The sequence below is a fragment of the Bombyx mandarina genome, chromosome 13 (assembly GCF_030267445.1).
Source record: "Bombyx mandarina strain Sakado chromosome 13, ASM3026744v2".
In the NCBI taxonomy this organism is placed as follows: Eukaryota; Metazoa; Arthropoda; class Insecta; order Lepidoptera; family Bombycidae; genus Bombyx; species Bombyx mandarina.
The window spans coordinates 14,547,137-14,567,244 of record NC_143220.1 but is presented as its reverse complement, the minus strand read 5'-3'; the positions used below and the strand labels follow the sequence as shown (position 1 = coordinate 14,567,244).

The 20,108-nt window shown below is 36.9% G+C and overlaps 1 protein-coding gene and 1 pseudogene across 2 annotated transcripts in view; one reads left to right on the top strand and one right to left on the bottom strand.

The window, feature by feature from the left end:
* LOC114248555 (proton channel OtopLc) overlaps nt 1–20,108 on the top strand; it is a 62,954-nt gene that overhangs the window by 22,011 nt on the left and 20,835 nt on the right. The window contains exon 1 of one of the 2 annotated variants that reach the window (XM_089732392.1): nt 14,540–14,670. The exons of the other annotated variant lie outside the window; for it this stretch is intronic. The gene's annotated coding sequence lies outside the window, so the exon portion shown is untranslated. Of the gene's footprint in view, nt 1–14,539; nt 14,671–20,108 lie in introns of those variants that run through there. 2 annotated transcript variants of the gene reach the window in all.
* Nucleotides 7,441–11,693, bottom strand: LOC149501671 (uncharacterized; annotated as a pseudogene).

Below are 20,108 nucleotides of genomic sequence, written 5' to 3'. Positions count from 1 at the left end.
ACTTCCGAGTATTGCCTTTGGCATTGGATTGGATGGGATTGGATGGGGTTTTTATAATATTTATATCAAACTAACTAAAACATTTCAAATTCCCACACAATGCTTAAACATTTAATACGAACAAAGAAGCAATAAATTTTGATTTATAATGTGTTTTGAGGTAGGGAGTTCACGTTGTCTATGGGATTCAGTAACCGAATCCGAAACCGAACTCCCTACCATTTGGAAAACGAAATTGAAGTTTTAATTTAACATAATTTATACACTGCTATTTCGTCTCGGATAATTGTCAATTTACCACAGTGACAATAGTTTATTAGTTATTTAAATTGTATGCTTCTGAAATTAATAAAAAGTTTTCCTGTACATCATGCGTTATGTCATATGTTGCGTTGTGGTGAATAAAAGTGGACTGTATTATTAGTTTGATATGCTTATTAGTGGCAAATTACACTTATAGAGAATATAGATAAGAAGTGCACAATACAAATATTTTTTAAAATAATGCATAAAAGATACATTAAATCAATAATGAAAACATTAAACACACTACATACCATGTATTTGACGCACATACGCATGCATACTATTTATTGTCAAACTTTTGTTCTTGGCGTCTGTTGTCAAATTGAAGAGAATAGATTAAATATTGTTTGCCTTTGTTAATATTTTTTAAAGTGTAGTCTAGGCGAAATTTGTGATTATAGAAGTTTAAAATACAATCATAATAGTGTTCAAACTTACAATTCCAATTAATTATCGTCGAATTTCGACTACTGTGGGACCACTAGTATGAAATAGATGTGTCGCCCTTAGCGGCTGGAAATGAAAAAGGGTAAAGGGTCATAGCGGACGTCGCTCGTTGATGCCTTCCACGTTCCGAATTCAAACAATCATGTTTGAAAACAAAAAGAGAATTATAAAAGAAGAATCCGCACATTCTTCGGGTTTCGGGACGATGTAACCGTGAATAAATTGGTTCGTTGTCGTCGAAACCTGCAAAATGTTCGTTGAATTTCGTCGCAGCAACTCTAAGAAGACAACAAAGTGTTCTGGATCGACCGAATGGACCGTGCACCTTTGAAAAATCAAGAACTGTATCTGTGACGAAGATTATATTTTATATATTTATCTGTATATATAAAAATGAATTGATGTTCGTTAGTCTCGCTAAAACTCGAGAACGGCTGGACCGATTTGGATAACTTTGGTCTTGAATTATTTGTGGAAGTCCAGAGAAGGTTTAAAAGGTAGATAAATATGAAAATGCTTGGAATTATATAAAAATAATAGTTTAGTTTTCCCTTTGATGTGTCCCCCGCCGGACGGATTCCTTTTGTTGGTTTTAAGTTTATTTTATACAAAAGCTTGGGTTTTTTATTTACCGATTGAGGCACTACGAAATCTGCCGGGTCAGCTAGTATTATATATTTATTTCACTGGTGGTACGACCTCTTGTAAGTAACCACTTAACACCAGGTGGGCTGTGAGCTCGTCCATCCATCTAAGCAATAAAAAAATAAAAAATAAAAAATTGTTATGTACTTCTAAATTTACATAACTTTCGATCAGTGTTGTTTAATAATTATTTTATTGAAATAGTATTTTATAATTATTACGTATCTATGTTTGTATATATTAATAATGTTATAATAAATAATAATAATAATAGTCATAAATATTGTCGATGTTTTCATTTTTATGTTCTTTATAAACCGAAAATAAAAACCATTCATATTATGTATCACAAAATTAATTTTTTTCACTCAACTTGTATTATACTATATTAAGACTAGATGGAGTCATTGACTATTCAAAGAGATTTTGGATTTTTTTGTTTTCTCTTAACTGTTCACAAATAGTCCGAAAAACTCATACAGACTTTGCTCATGTCTTTGTCTTTTCATTGTACCTCTCGTAGAGTTTACCAGCTTTACTTGACGCCCCTTAATTCAAGAATAAATCGCTTTTGGAGATTATTACTCTTTTGTGGAAACTTTCGCTACTTTTCTTAAAAGCCGTATGTATTTTGATTCCGCGGTATTGCTGGATCACTACGCTGTCTATTTTCCAAACAAGGCTTACAAAAAGTACTTTAAAACATTTAGCGGAGCTGCTGTGCCTTGGCATGGCCTGAAACCATTTACGATAGCGACCTTTCTTTCAAATAAACCTCACGCTCATTCATACGCATACTAAAGCAAAAAAAAAACAATTGAATTATAATAACTAGCTATCGTCTAAAAGTATTATTATCATTTTTATGCCGCAAACATGAAACAGATTACAGTTTGGATTGTAATTATGAATTGAAGTGAATACAAAATTAAAATCATCGCGTTTATCTTCATAATTTACGTAAAAAATGTTAAATTGTGTTATCCTTGCCTATGTAATTCGAGAAACAATTCAAGTCGTGAAAAGAACGAACGAAAGATACTCGCTACGCTTCTCAGGATTTTTATTGTAGACTTTTTTATGTTATATTAGATAAATGCCAATAAACAAACTTTAGTGCGAAATGAACAAATGAAAAAAAAAAACGCAATATTATTATGTAAGTATGGAGGTATTATATATTATTATTATATGGTATTATTATTATAAGTTCTCCTATTTATACAACTATTTTTTTTTCATCTGTGTGTACTATGTAATTTTAAAATCGTTAAAAGTTTGCCGCGACAAAAAATAGGGTTTACAGTTTTACAGGTTTCTTGCATATTTTCATAAACAACGGGCCTAGATTTTCGTTATATTCACTGCACTTTGGGGATGCGACCTTACTGCTCACATTAACGCTACTTGCCGGATTCCCTAGACATCAAAATACCTCAAATTCTCAAACATGCAAAATGTTAATGATGATACCGATCCGTGCGTGTACGAGTACATCATTATACTTATATATCATCATATACTTAACACGTGATCAGGAATCACTTCCACGATAAAGGAATAAATTCGTATTCTAAAAATTTAATCTGCAAAAGTAGTGATTTGTGTAATCTACATAACAGTCGATCTACATAACATAGACCGCATGTAGCAAGATGGGTGGCGACATTGATTTTGTGTTGTCAATCCGCAAATGTTGGGAGCGGACCGCGGGCGCAAGGAATGGAATTTAAGGCCCTACCCACTAAACGACTGCCCTAGCCTCTCACACCCGACGTCCGATCTTTACCCACGGTCAGAACCGGATCAGAGTAGGGGGGCTCCCGCAGTCAACACTAAAATCAGAGTCTCGGCGCCACCCCGAAGACGCCCGACCGACGGGTCGTCGAGACGATCGTCGACGACTAACGACGCCAGTCTCCACGGTACGGCGGGCCGTCAGGCCGCCCGCGCGGTACCAGTGGTATTCCGGGATATCCCGCTGGATCAGAACCATCCTGCCGAGTCGGAACACCACAGACCGGGTTGCTCTTCCACAGTATGTCCGACGAAGTTTTTTTTTATTGCTTAGGGTGGACGAGCTCACAGCCCAGCTGGTGTTAAGTGGTTGCTAGAGCTCATAGACATCTACAACGTAAATGCGCCATCCACCTTGAAATAAAAGTTCTAAGGTCTCAGTATAGTTGCAACGGCTGCCCCACCCTTCAAACCGAAACGCATTAATGCCTCACGGAGGAAATAGTCAGGGTGGTGGTACCTACCCGTGCAGACTTACCAGAGACCTACCACCAGTAATTACGCAAATTATAATAAAGTCAGTGACGATAGCAACGCGGTCCGCACCGCGGACCACAGCCGCCGACGCGTTGTCCCAACTTTCTGGTGCCAGCCCGCTAGAGTGACGCCTGGACGAACGCCCTCCTTCGATCCCCAGCTTGGCGACGGTGGCATGGCGCCGAGAGGGAAGAAGAGCTCTCCCTCTCCCGTTCCAACGCCTCCTTCTTGGAGATGGTGGACTGGCATAAATCAAGAATCTCCTGCCAGGACTTGTAACTACCGAGCATCGTAACCATGACGATCGGTAACGTCAGCTCCGAACCTCTCTTCGCGACGAAGATTTGGCGCTGCTTCGCGAAAGCGGGTAGTACGCGACCGTGTGCTCAACAGTGTCCTCGTCGCAGCCACTGCAATGATGGCACTCCGGCGTCGGCTCCCTCCGGGCGATGAGGTGCAGGTAGCGTCTGAAAAAGCAGTGTTCCGTGAGTACATGCGTCGCCAGGAAAGTGAGATATTCTCGGTCGCGCTTAACACTTTTACTGGTGGTAGGACATCTTGTGAGTCCGCGCGGGTAGGTACCACCACCCTGCCATTTCTGCCGTGAAGCAGTAATGCGTTTCGGTTTGAAGGTTGGGGTAGCCGTAGGTAGACCTTAGAACTTATATCTCAAAGTGGGTGGCGCATGCACGTCGTAGATGTCTATGGGCTCCAGTAACCACTTAACACCAGGTGGGCTGTGAGTTCGTCCACCCATCTAAGCAATAAAAAAAAAAACTTAGTATGGGAGGACTGAGTGGATCGCCTCGACGGTCCTTCGTCTGTAGGTAAGGTCCGCCAGGCGGCGAGATCACGCCTCGAGCACGGCCCGCCGAGATTGGAGCCTCCGCGCTCGAGCTTCCGCCGGGCCGGGACGCGGCTCCCCCCTAGAGCGGAAAACTGATCGCCACGCGTAATCCACCGCGAGTACGTCCGTTTCCAGGTCCCAGGGAGGCGTTCCAGTGGATGCCAATGAACTGCGTTAACCAGTTAACACCAATCAATAAAAAATTTAAATACATAAAATTCCAGACATCATAAAATATAGGTAGAATTTTGCTTATTGAAAACAGTCGCTTTGGTTTATTTTTGATTTGCAAGTGCTTTTTAATTTGATAGGTGAATGAACACGCCTTACAGCGATCTATTGTGTTGTAAAAGTATCGAAATTGAAAGAGCGCTGTCCATTTGGAACCCATATGACTCTGACAATACATAGCCCATTCGCTATCGCACTACGAATATCGAAATGATTTTTTCACGATTTCATTGCACGCGACCGGTGCTTTATCCATGAACAGATTTTTTAAACGAGGCTTTGTAGGCGACGATTTGAAATTGGTGCCGGTGATAACTTAATTACGCAAGTTAACTGACATTTCGGTAAAGCCGTTCGTTTATTTCAAAGCGGTAACTATTGCGGTTTGTTACAAGCAGTTTATTGCGAGGAAATTCTCTGATCTTAATAGTATGTAAAGCTATAAAGGATGAAGTAAATTAAATTGTATATTAGTTAACAAAGCAAAAGGATTCTCAATCGGATCGAACTAGTTTAGCAAATTAATGAACGTAATTCTTAAGGTAAGTTTAACATTGGGAACTATTACATTTTAATGAATCGTTGTTTCTATTGCTCCGTTCTCAGTACGTTATATGTATTTTGTGATATTTAGCTGGCAGTTTTTGGGCCAGATACCTGTCGGCAATTCCTTCTTCTTAGATTCATTAGACTTATTGAATTGTGTAATGTATTTAGAATAGGGGAGTCGGTAATAGAAATGTTTCTTCTAAAAGCAAAGACGCTTCAAATTCTACAATATTTTAGCTTACCACATTTTAAAATATTAATAATTTTCAACCAGTCGATGAGCAGATCAAATTACACTCCAGCTTCTGTTCACTACTCAATGGGGCCCATAGACCACGCAATTATCCACCTCGAAAGAATTGTCAGAACAATATTTATATTAATAACGACTGACCGATTTCATCACCCTATTAGTACTTCAAAGTAAGTATACGTTTTAAGTTTTCCGCCCGTTTTAACAAATAAAAACACTCTTTAGTTCAAAACTTATGCATATTTAGCACAGAAAATGACGGGTTAATTGTCGAGCGAGCCTTGAAGGAACAACTCCTGGAAAATAACATACTGCAATTACCTTAAAAAACAACGGTTTCTCTAAAGTTTTGTAATTTTTTACCATTTATGTATACTTATCGGAAATCTTTCTTAAAACCTTACTTCAAATAACGTTTTTTCAGCTATTTATTTCATCCGTGAATCTTGTGAGCTGTGTTTAAAAGTTTAATTATACAAATTTCCGTGCACCGTCTCAAGTATGGTTCGTTTACAGATAATTGATTTGTCATAAGCCCCTACATTACTATCAATCTGGTGTATTGTCAAATGGCAGATGGGATAGGCTTGTAGTTGGTGTAATAATACCTCCACATCAATGCATATCACTATGAATAGTGGTCATTAGCCTTCGTCTCGCTGTGATCTACATTTGTGTCCGTGGATATGTGTGACAAACGTAAATCGTGACCGTTGTTTTCAAATACATACAAAATATATAAGCAGTCTAAATTACAAATCTACTTATTCATAATTTCATATCGTCATATTATATTTTAATAATAATTATGTTTGTGATAATTTTAAATTTGATGAATATGATAATTTTGATAATATTTTTTTTTATTGCCCTTTTAGGCAGATGATCTTACAGCCCACCTGATGGTGAGTGGTTACCGTGGCCCATGGTCTTCAGAAACGCCGGGGGCAGAGCCCAGCCGCTGCCTACCGCTTAAATAAATACACTGATATCATAAATATATGCAGGAGAAACCACAATTATTACCACCATAGTGAGACATCGGACGGGCGAATAGGGTGATCGATAAGAGAAATATTGAGTACACCAACCACGTTTGTTGTCTTAAAACAATTTAAAAATCTTCTCTTCGAAAACGAATGACATTTCTTAGGACGGAGGCTCCGCTCTTCAAGAAAGCCGGTTGGTAAGTAAGTGTTGGTAAGTGTACAATGGCGTCTACGCGCCTCCATCGACCAGGCTCTGTCGTAGCACGAAGTTGGCCGAGTTCCGACGATACCACAATCGTGCTGCCATCTCTCAGGAATCGTGCAGCGTTTCGTTTAGCTACCAAACTAATGACCGTCTCCGACATATATATTAATAGAATTTCGGTAATCGCTTAAGATCAGAAATTTACAAGGTGACTATAACTATACTTGAGACCTTAGAACTTGTATCTCAAGGTGGGTGGCGCATTTACGTTGTGGATGTCTATGGGCTCCAGTAACCACTTAACACCAAGAGGGCTGTGAGCCCGTCCACCCATATAAGCAATAAAAAAAAAAGGTGAATTGTGAGCTGGATTGACTCTGTGCAAAAAAATACAATTTGCACAGTTTCATTTGTAATTAAGCGTCTTGTGAGCCCTCACAGGTAGGTACCACCCTGCCTATTTCTGCCGTGAAAGTAATGCATTTCGGTTTGAACGGTGGACGGTGGAACAGCCGTTGTACTGTTAGAACTGAGACTTTAGAACTCTTATCTCAAGGTCGGCGGCGGCCTTTACGTTGCAGATGTCTACGGTAACCATTTAACACCAGGCGGGCCGTAAGTTCTTCCACCCATCTAAGCAATTAAAAAAACCTACGGCGAAAAATTATAATAATAATAATAATAATAAAGCCTTTATTTCCCGAAAATTTTACATTTTAAGCTAATAATTTTAAGTAGACTAAAAAACCTAAAAACAATATAACAAATTAAAACAAAATATAAAAATAAAATCTACACTTAAACTACAAAATGTCTCTTATCTCGGTGTGCCTTTCGGCAAAGGCCTCCTCCAACTCTTTCCACTGCTTTCTGTCTGCTGCTATTCTAACCCAAAGGGGTCCACAGGTAATTTTAAGTTCGTCCTCCCATCTCCTTGGTTTGCGACCTCAGCTCCTCGCTCCATCCCTTGGGTACCATACTGTCACCTGTTTGCTCCATTTTTCCTTTTTGCAGCGGAGCATATGCCCTGCCCATCTCCATTTCAATTGATCAATACGTGACAGGATGTCTGTTAGTTTCGTTTTGCGCCTGATGTCTACACTTCTAACTTTGTCCTTTAGTTTCAAGCCTAGCATGCTCCTTTCCATACCCCTCTGACATCTTGCTAGTTTGTCCCTATGATGTTTCGTCAAAGCCCAGGTTTCACAACCATATGTGATGCAGGGTAGGATACAGGTATCAAATGTCTTCTTCTTAATCTTAATGCCCAATTCCTGGCTTTTCATAATTTCTTTCAAGGCCCAATATTGTTTCCATCCGGTTGCAATTCTTTTGTCTATTTCTTTAGACATTTGGTCGTTGTGTGATATTATCTGGCCAAGATATACATATTCCTCTACATATTCGAGTTTCTGTCCATTTATGGTTATATTTATGGGTATTGAATTTGTCATCATTTTAGTTTTGCTCGAGTTAATTTCTAGACCCACTTCTCTACTTTTTTCTGCTAGGGTTTGTGCCATGAATTCCAATAGTAGCGGATCCTCTTCTAATAGAACTAGGTCGTCTGCAAATCTTAGATGGTTCAATCTCGATCCGTTAATATTTAGCCCCAGATGTTCCCATTCCAATTTTCTGAACATTTGTTCTAGCACTGCTGTAAACAGCTTTGGTGACAGTGGGTCACCTTGCCGGACGCCCCTTTCGATTGGAAAAACATCTCCCATAGATTCCAATCTAATACTGGCTTTACTTTGGCTGTAGATCTTCTTGATGATGTTTATATAAATGTTTTGAATCCCCTGCTCTATCAAGCTTTGCCATACAAATTCATGTTTGAGGCTATCGAAAGCCTTGGAGTAATCTATAAAAGCTAGGTAAATAGTTTTGTTGTATTCATTGTATTTCTGTATAACCTGCTTAATTGTATGTATGTGATCAATTGTACTAAAACCTTTCCTAAACCCTGCTTGTTCCACAGGTTGATTTTCATCGAGCCTCATTGATATTCTGTCTAAAATTACTTTAGCGAAGACTTTGTATACATTTGAGATGAGACATATGGGTCTGTAATTTCCTATGTCATCTTTTGAACCTTTCTTATATAGGAGTATTATGTGTGATTCTGCCCACTGGCCTGGGATACTGCCCGTATATAGAATCTCATTAAAGACCTTTGTTAGTATTGGGCTTATATCTTTGATTGTCCCTTTCATAAATTCGTTTATAACTTTATCTGGACCGGGAGCTTTTTCCATCTTTTGACTTTTTATAGCTTTTTGAACTTCGGATATTAATATTTCTGGTACGACTTCAGTATTTTCTTTTATAGACTTTTCTATATACTCTCTATTGGGAACTTGTATGTTTTGCTGATTTGAATATAGTGAACGATAATATTTTGTTGCTATGTTTTGGATTGTACTACAGGAAGTAATAGTCTGATCTTTGTCTCTTAACTTTGGTATCCATTCTTTTCCCTTTTCTCTGAGTTCTTTGAGTGCTTTTCTAGTGCCTCCCGTTCTATTTATGTGATTCTCTAGGGTTTTTGTTCTTCTATTTTTCCTGTCTTTTCTCATATTTTCTCGAATCTGTTTGCTAAGGTTGGATATTTCTTTTTGATTTTCTTTCTTATCCCTTTTTGATAACAGGTTCCTTCGGTCTTCAATTAGTTTTAAAGTTTTTTCACTTAGATAGAATTCTTTACCCTTCTTTTTTTCTATTATAGCTTGTTCTTTGAGTTTATTTTCCACTAATTTGTATTTCTCATTTAAGTCTATACCTGAAGTAATAACTTCCATCAGGTCTTCCGTAGTGTCGTTTGGCTCCCTGTTTTTACTATTTATTTGTAAGTACTTTGTTTGAATTGCTTTCGGCCTGGACTTTTTTATATCACTTTCACTGAGACAGCTGCGCACCATACGATAGTTAGTATTGAAGTTTAGGTTTTGTACTATTCCTGTGTCACTAAATAGCCTAACTTTGTTGGTTATTATGTAGTCAATTTCATTTTTAACATTTCCATCTGGAGATATCCAAGTCCATTTGTTTTTAGGGTTTTTTTGGAACATTGAATTGAGAAGTGTTAAATTTTTCTCAAGCAGAAATTCTACCAGTTTTTCTCCATTTTTGCTCCTTTTACCCTTTCCGTATTTCCCTATTATATGTTCTTCTCCGGCTTTTCGAACGCCCACTTGAGCATTGAAGTCTCCCATGATTACTATATTGTTATGGGAATATTTTTCCGTAACTTCACTTAATTTTTCATAAAACTTATCTATGTCTGTTTTTGTTGCTTGTTCTGTCGGCGAGTAGGCTTGAATGACTGTCCAACTTTTCATATAGTTTGGCAAGTTTATATGAATCGCCGCTATCCTATCTGATATCCCTTCGAACCCGTTGATTTGTCCTTTGAGTTTTAACTTAACCAAAAATCCTACTCCTCTCTGTCCAGCGATTTCGCCTTTGTGGTACATAATATAACGGCCTCTCTCTTCTATGCCTTCTCCTATTCTGCGCATCTCACTTATGCCCAAAATGTCCCATTTGATGTTTTCGATAGCAAGCTCAAGCTCTTGTATACTTTCAGGTGTTCTCAAGGTTCGTGTGTTTAGTGTACATAGGTAAAAACTACTTCTTTTTCGTATCTCATTTTTTATTTTAGAATTTATTTTAGTTGTCAGATTTGTTGGAGGGTGGTGGTCGACTTTCCCCACGGTGACCAACCGGCTTGGGGAGTAATTTAAAGCTTTTCTTGTAATTATATTTGATGTTGTATCTTGGTATTGGTTCCGGTTGGACAGGGCCTTTACTTGTTTTTTGGCATCTCTGACATGGAGACAGATCTTTCGCGTGTTGCAGTTAAAAATATATTTGGTACTTCTCGTGTCGTGCTTAATGGTGCCTTTAATTTTTGGGTATTCTTCGTATTCAACTTTTTCTGCGAAGAAGTAGTTGGTGACCCTGTTATTTCTCGTTTCCTTTTTTCACGGTTGGTGTTGATTGATTTTTTCACAATTAGCTTGTCGTATTTTATAAACGCTATATTTCAGTTTTTTCTTTCTGTATCCACTTTTGGCTGTAACTGTTTGCGTATTTCGAGAACTTCTTTAGGGAAGTCTTCTTTAACGTATACATTTGTGGGAAGGTTTCGCTTGTTTTTCAAAATAAGATGTTTTTTCCAAATTGTTGTAAGGGATATTAAAACTGGACGGTTCCTATCAGACTGCGTTCCGATTCTCTGAATGTAACTTATTTCTTGGCTGTCTAAATGTGTTCCTGATTCCACTAAAGTTTCTCTAACAAAGTCTACTAACTATGTTTCTGTCTTTCCCTTTTCTTCAATGCCGAAAAGAATTAAGTAATTTTTTCGTTTTTCCTTGTCTAAAAATTTTATTTTTTGTTCCAAATCTGTGACCCTGCTTTTAAGGTTATTATTTTCTTCCATTAATATTTTCATCTTTTCATCCAGGGCCTCCATAACATTTTTCGTTATTGCTGTTGTTAATGTTATTGTTTGTTCATTAAACTTTTCGTTTATTTTGGAGAGTAAAATTTCCATTTGTTTTTCCATTTTAAATGTTGGGTAATTTTATTATAGATAATTAATAACAATTAGGATGGTATCATTTGTGATAAGACCTAAAGGTCTTAGTTACCAGGTCTTACTTAATACCAGTAGTAGGTACTTTTAAAAATTATCTATGGTTGTCAATGTTAAATGTAGAATGATGGTACACGATCTTGAGGTTATAATTTGTAATGATCGATGCTTTGTTTGATGTAAAGCACACAAATAACTGCTTATTTCGTTCTCGTTTTTATATAAACACTATTTTAGTCTGATTTTTCAAAGATATGAATAAGTTGTATGTGTTATTATCCACTTTTTGCACTGTTAACTTATTAATATTTACGGAGATCTCACTTATACGTGTTTGCACTTTCGTAACCGGAACCGGAACGAAAAACCGGCGAAAAATTAGGTGACGATATTCAAATTATGATGTCTATGGGTGCCATTTACCACCGAAAACACCTTTATGCATCTAAGCGATGAAATGTATTCATAAAAAAACTTCAGGAAGATGTTTTTTTTTCTTAAACAAACAAAAAATACCAATAGAGAAGGACGTAACTTTTAATATGCAATCTGGAACGTCTTTTCTAAAGATATAAAATGGTCTTTATCACGGAAGGATATGAAAAATTCGTGAGAGAGGGAAATTGAAAAGCTCTACAACTCGTATTCAAAAGAAGTGGCGTAGGCTATTCAGGGATATAAATCATATTTTGAATTGGGCACGTGTGCCCCGCATCATGTGATTCCCGAGCATTCAGCGGCATATAGGCTGAATGCAGAACGTGCTGTCGTCCAATTTCATGCGCTAAATTGTTCATAACGGAAGTTCATATCCGGACGTCGAGCCGCCCTGCGCTTCAGCCGAGATTAAGCGGTAATTACCATTTCCCGAGACACGGGACGCAGACAACGTTCGGGAAGAAGCGAGGTCGCCATAGAAATGGTTTTTAGATGTTGCGACAGGAAGGAAAATTTGTCGGTAACAATCAATTCAACAAGTTCCGCACTTTATAGAACGTCTAATTTAAAATAAAGTAAAACTACAGTATATTGTGGAAGTAAAAGCTTTCGAAACAAATATATCCGGAAATATTCAAGTCTATTACTGGCACAAATTGAGTGTATACCATTACTGGCCCGGGAAAACTGATTACGTAAAAATTGAGTGAAAAGGTGAGGCTTTGCTGCTGTGTGGCGCGCGCGCTTCGCCGTCTATATCGAAATGATTGAATAAGCGAACACGGTGCTCCCTAATGAAACATTTTGAATTTGTATCGAATCACTTAGACGCTCAAGTGCGCTTCTGCACTCGCTATTTGGGCCATACCGTATCTGTACCCGATAAACAATATTACGGCAGAGACCTGCTTCAAGAGAGACAATAAATTAAATTAACTTTGGCAACTTTGAATATCAAAAGAAAGGTAAAAAATTAAGACTTCATTTTCACAGCATAATTTTATACGCCTTCGGCGTGGCTTTGTGTTTCTGGTGAAATATTTACGAATAGCTATGTCTTGGATGTCCGTGCAGAAAGAAAATATAATTAATTTATGAATGCCATAACAATTACAAGATACAATGCTTACAGTAGAATCTACCGTATTTTGTTAATTGAAAAAATATATTTTAAAGGTTTATTTTCATTTTAAAGCTTTTTTAAATTCTCAACTAGAATCCAAACAGCCTTCTAAAATTGATAATTAATATCCTCTACAAAAGCACTACCACCATTAATTACATAATATAATTTTGTGGGTTTGAATTTTAATAAATAACACTATTGTTATAGATAGCCTATTATACAAATAAAGATGCCTATTGAGTGGTTTTCATATATTTCATATATGCATTCGATGTAAATAATCTTTTGATGTGCAGTGAAGTATACGCTTTTTCTATCTCATTCATAGTTCAAGCTATTTGTAAACATATTTTTTAATTAATAGATTAGAGAATTTCCAATATGCTTGGAAGAGATACGCGCATCAGAAAATCTAATGATCGGAAGATTTTCTCAATTTATCAAGGACAGGAAATTAGTTCGGGCAAAATTCTCGTATTACAAATCTTTTAAAATATTTTCACAATTTTTGCGCTTCGGTCCTCTTCTATTAGAATCGGGTACTAAAAACAAACGGACTGACAGTTCCTTTGAAACACAGCCTCAATGGGACTTCAACGTTGAAGCGGTGTGACAGAGTTGCCATGACACGGGCGGCGGCCACCCACTGCGTTCGACGCCAAAGCTCTTTGAACGTCCACTAACCCCAATATTGGTCTTCGAATTTATTCTAAAGCACGGCCATATTCAAAGCTATGTAGATAGCACTCCACGCTGATTACGTGTTAATTAAAAACAATTTTTATAAAAACCAATTCATAATAGCGCAAAATAATAAAAAAAAAGATGTGTGGTGTCGTGGGACACCGGATAGGAACGAAGTTCCTTATTATAAAAATATTAATTTTAAGTTCTATTCGAGGTATAAAGAAAATAAAACTAGAGGTTTCGCAACAACCCACGGTCATTCGGTAACCTGGGAACTTATTGTAGTACACTTTATTCACGGTTGTCTGCGTAACAGTTAGTGCAATGCGCACACGAACGCTCTGAAATCGTGGTCAATGAATGACAAAAATATATGTTATTTTTTGTACGTTATTACAAAGTTAAGTCGTACACATCGTGGTCAATGAATGACAAAAAAATATGTTATTTTTTGTACGTTATTACAAAGTTAAGTCGTACAGTGTGTGCATTACCAATTTGTACATTATTACAATGTTAATACTAAAAGTTAATTAGTAATAAAAATCTTACGTTACGGACGTTTTCTCCCAGTTAGGGTACCCCTCCTCATTGTCCCATACGGAACTTCGTTCCAAAAAAAATTATTTTAGTACGAAAAACAGAAACGAATTCTATAACTAAACTGTAAGTTAATATATATAGAAGTAAATAGTTGTAATATAAAACATCGCCTGTTTTAATGTAGACGGTTTTTAAGCATATATATAGACTAATACAAAATCGAATTCTTCGTCAGCTCACATTGAATAGTCCCAAAAGTATATTTTATTTATTACTCTTTAAAAGCATTTTCATAGGCTCGAGTCGCCTGGCGATTAGCAAACGTGATACGAACGCGTATTCAGATCGTGTTTGATAAATTGATCGTATAATTAGCAAGTGAACGAAATACGGAATAGAGACTGCCGAAATTTCAGTATCCAGTACACATTATAACTACACAGTAGTTACTTTTATTGTGTTGTACGTTTAGTTTTATATTTTCAATTAGCTGTGCTTATTCGTGATTGTCTGAAACAGTATTAAAGGTAAAAAAAAAACAATTTTTTGAATTTGATTTAATAGCCCATGATGTTAGATTTGCCTTAATTTTAATAATAAATAAATAAACATTTACCAACAATCACACCACGTTAACTGGTCTCGTGATAAGTTCGTAAAGAACTTGTGTTACAGGTACCAAATAATGGAAATAAACGTAAGATTTTTATTATACACATACATATATTTAAGATACACCCATAACCCTGGAAAAGATTTTATCATACAAATATCTTCCCTTGGCGGGATTCGAACCCGCGACCCCCTTGTGTAGTGACCATATCACTTACACCAGACGGCCGTTAAATTAAATTGGAAATTAAATTAATAATTTGCAGCTGAAAATGTATTTTTTTATAAATAAGTATTTTTTAACGAAACGCATAATACAATGTTCAAAACTGACCTACCTGTGTCCGGACAGACCCCTTGAATTTTTTTACAAGCCAGACGCCAAACAGCGCGCAAGAATGTAATAATCTAACAAAATCATGTTTTTTTTTATTGCTTAGATGGGTGGACGAGCTTGCAGCCCACCTGGTATTAAGTGGTTACTGGAGCCCATCGACATCTACGACGTAAATGCGCCACCCACCTTGAGGTATCAGTTCTAAGGTCTCAGTATAGTTACAACGGCTGCCCCGCCCGAAACGCATTCCATGCATCTCCGTTTTAATTAATTATTTGAAGTAAAGATATTAATAGGCAACTTCATTACAAATATTTTTTTACAAACAATACTAGGGAAGAACTTTTGTTAACATAAAATTATTTTTTAAAAAAATCATTAACTTTAATATAATGTTCTGCAGATCATTTCTGTTGTGCAATATTTGTGGAATTTTCTGGAAACAAACTTGTAAGCGATTCTTTAGTAGAAAAATATTCGAAGTTATTATAAACCTGTACTATCTTGTGAAATTAAAAAAAACCGGAGTCCTAATAAAGAAAAATACATAACAATACCCCTAGAGAGTAAGTACCATGTATCAACTTTAATAAAACTGAATTAAGTTATTTTAGAATTACTTTCGATTACCAAGGAAAACGCTATGAAAATAATATCTACAGATTGATTACTACATCATGGTAAAATATTTCATGGTACAATATTAATATTCCATACAATGAAGGAAAACTAAACAACAAGACTTAATAAGAACTAGAAAGATCATCGACATATAAATAGTCTGACCATAAATACTATTACATAAAAAAAATCTTTTTTTCAACTTTTTAATTATTTTGAATTTGGAACACGTATATTATTTTAAAATCTTCTTTCGATTTTACACTATTTCACATATTTTTTTGTGCTCACTATCAAATTACAATATGGAATGGGGTGTTAAAGAAAATACGATTGCAGTGGTCGCCTTGCACAAAGTGGGTATGGAGCCGTCGGTCATATTCGAGACACTTCAAAAGCTTGATATCAGCCGTACTTTCGTATATCGTAATATCAAGAGATACAACAATACTTGATTACTGGTGATAATTACTGGAGGTAGGACCTCTTGAGAGGCCGCGCGGGTAGGTACCACCACCCTGCCTATTTCTGCCGTGAAGCAGTAATGCGTTTCGGTTTGAAGGGTGGGGCAGCCGTTGTAACTATAATTGAGACCTTAGAACTTATATCTCAAGGTGGGTGGCGCATTTACGTTGTAGATGTCTATGGGCTCCAGTAACCACTTAACACCAGGTGGGCTGTGAGCTCGTCCATTCATCTAAGCAATAAAAATTTTTTTTTTAACAGAACCTATGGCTGGACTAGGTAGATGTAGATTTAAAAAACTCTAAGCAGAATAGATTCACTAAATTTTAGTAAATAAATTAAATCAGTATTATTGTATTGTTGTACCTACTTCGTATGGTATCCACCATACAGTATCATTTCTGTATATAACGGTTATACAATTTCAATTTTATTACATCATATTATGTAGTTATGTATTAGATAATATATTTCAGATATAGAACCACACATGAAAGGTTGATCATACTAATTAGTTAACGTGAAAATTGTTGCTCTTCAATCTTTTGTTTGTGAACTGAAAAAAAAACAAAAATAATCACATGTATAGATTAACTATGTTTATTTTAGTAACATGAAATTGTAGCATTCGAAATTTGTTTGTCCAACAAAACTAAATTATGCAAATTGATACCGCTCACGACTCAACGCGCTAACAAACGGAAAGCGATCAGTCGACACATAAAATTTAACAATATCTTTGCGCAAACATGTAACGCTCGTATATTTTTTATTGTGGTTGAATAAACCAGCTCATAATTCGCCTAGGGGTTAATTATTAGTCCTAGAAATATCCTTGGGCCCGCGGTCTGCTCCCAACACCAGCAGACCGTCAAGTATCACATACTCCGCGTACCCCCGAGGCGCGGATACCTCGGGGGAAGTACGGCCCATGCCTGAAAAAAAAAGTTGTCTAGTTATTACTGAAGCCTATAGATATCTCAATTAAATTTCTCAAATTTCTTAAATTTCTCTCTCTTAATTCTCAAATGCAAAATTAATAACTAATCAAACGGCCGTCTGGTGTAGTGGTAAGTGACATGGTCACTACACAAGGGGGTCGCGGGTTCGAATCCCGCCAAGGGAAGATATTTGTATGATAAATATAAATGTCTTTCCAGGGTTATGGGTGTATATTAAATATATGTATGTGTATAATAAAAATATTATATTTATTTCCGTTATCTGGTACTTGTAACACAAGCTCTTTACGAACTTAGCACGGGACCAGTTAAAGTGACGTGATTGTTAAAAAAAAAAAAAAAATGTACCGACAAAAAAGGCTAGATGATTGTTGCAATTATGATACTAGGCTGCACTAAAAGTATCGGGAATGGAATATTTCCACTGTTCCTGTCATATTAAAATCTTTTTAATTGAAAACTCCTTGGTTTTAAAAATCGAATACCATTTATTTATTTAAAAAAAGATTCTCGGTCTTGTCACGAGGTTTTGTCCAACTTGTTTAGTCGTTGAGAAAATGGAATTGACTCCAGAAAATTCAAGAGCGATGATTTATTATGACTTTCGAAGTGGTTTAACACAAAAACAGTGTGTTGACCGGATGATTTCTGCATTTGGTAATGAACCCCCATCCAAAACCACAATTTATCGCTGGTTTGCTGAGTTTCAACGTGGACGTGTCAAGCTCAGTGATGATCCCCGTCAAGGTCGTCCAAAAACTGCAGTCACCCAAGAAAACGTTGATGCTGTGCGTAAGCTGATTGAGGAAGATCGACATGTGACATACCGCGAAATTCAGGCAACTTTAGACATTGGCATGAGTCAAATACAAATAATCATGCATGAACAATTAGGTGTAAAAAAGTTGTTTTCCCGATGGATACCGCATTCGCTCTGTGAAGAGCAAAAAGCGGCTCGCGTTACTTGGTGCGTCAGAACTCTCGAAAGATTCCACGCAGGATCCTCAAATGGTGACGAATCCTGGATATACGCGTACGAACCCGAAACAAAAAACCAGTCACGAGTTTGGGTGTTCGAAAATGAGTTAAAGCCAACAAAAATTGTTCGTTCACGGAGTGTTGCAAAAAAAATGGTGGCCACGTTTGTCTCCAGAACCGGCCATGTTACGACTATTCCTCTTGAGGGACAAAGAACGGTTAATGCAGAATGATATGCTAGCATTTGTTTGCCACAGGTCGTTTCTGAACTCCGTAAAGAGAACTGCAACCGCCGCATCATCCTCCATCACGACAATGCGAGTTCTCACACCGCGCACAGAACAAAAGAGTTTTTAGAGCAAGAAAACATAGAATTATTAGACCATCCGCCGTACAGCCCCGACCTAAGCCCTAATGATTTCTATACTTTCCCTAAAATAAAGAATAAATTGCGTGGACAGAGATTTTCATCACCTGAAGAAGCTGTGGACGCCTACAAAACGGCCATTTTGGAGACCCCAACTTCCGAATGGAATGGTTGCTTCAATGATTGGTTCCATCGTATGGAAAAATGTGTCAAATTTCGCGGAGAATACTTCGAAAAGTAATAAATACATTTTTAAATAGTAATGTTGTGTCACTTCGTTAATTCCCGAAATTTTCAGTGCCGCCTCGTAATTTAGAATTGAAAAACGTATGACTAAATGCATGTATTTCACGTATTTTATAGATAGTCGCGTGGACTTTATTTAAGAGGTTTTTAATCAATGGAAACAGTGAACCAATCATAATCAAATTCAAGTTAGAAAATTCTGTTTAAATATTAAAAAATAAAATTCTTGAAACTAGTTTTAAAGACTAAGGTATGCGGAAAGCATAAGGAAAAGAGATTTGGAAGGTATGATCTTATCTGATACTATACTTGTCTGATTATTAAATCTTATATGTTTCGAACTGGCGAATCTATATCTTACTACGCCGTAACTATCGACACATTTAAAAGAAAATTCCTACCTATTCGCTGGTAGGTTAAGGGCCTATTCCAACTTCACACTGGCTGGTAGGTGAGCTCACGGGCTCTACCCGAGGGACTTGCTAAAAATGGCCCCAGAAATAGCAGTGCTTCGCAGAATCTACGACCGATTCGGAATTGCGACCCACTGAGAAGATCCGGCGAGAATCTCAGTCGGTTATGTCTGTGAGCTAGTTCGCACGTAAAATTCTTTGTCAGAATGGACGAGTCCGACAATGACCGGTACCTGAAGAGCCTACAAACACCGAGAGCGAATCTGGGCGATCCGATAAGACATGTTTTGGGCGACGGCGGCTTCGCTGTGCTCCGTCGATTGGATCAGATATGTAAAAATAAATACAAAGATAAGTTTTGCTAATGTTTGTTCGTGTGTAAATAAAACTTAAAAAATTGGTAATATAAATACAAATAAATATATAAATACAAATATTACAAAATGAAGAGCTGACACATTAGAGAGAGAAAGAAAGAGGGACCATTGTATGCCCGTTTTTATTATGAAATTGCAAGTGACGAAACAAATCAGAATTATTTGGCCGTGCGAAGAACTGAAATCAAGAATCAAGGAATAAGCGTCGTGTCTAAAACATTTCAATACGACGAAAATATCACGCGAGCCATTACTTTAATATTTGCACGCGGCTTTTTGTTTACGTAAATCACAGCCAGTTTAAAGTGCACCGACGGCACAAGGCATCAGGTGCTGTACAGCCACGCAAATATTTTATGAAAATACACATAACATTCAAGGTGCTAGGGATGTTTGTTGCGAATAAATATCCGCCGAATTCAGAATAATGGAATTTCTTAAAGTGTCCCGGAAAACCACGGGAAATCGTGAAATAATGTTTTATTAAAATAGCTAGACTAAATATCTCATTCGTATTCTCCCTAGTTATTTTGAAATCAAAAAAGTCATGGTCATAAATCTTAAGCTTCCCTCAGTCCTGCTGAAAA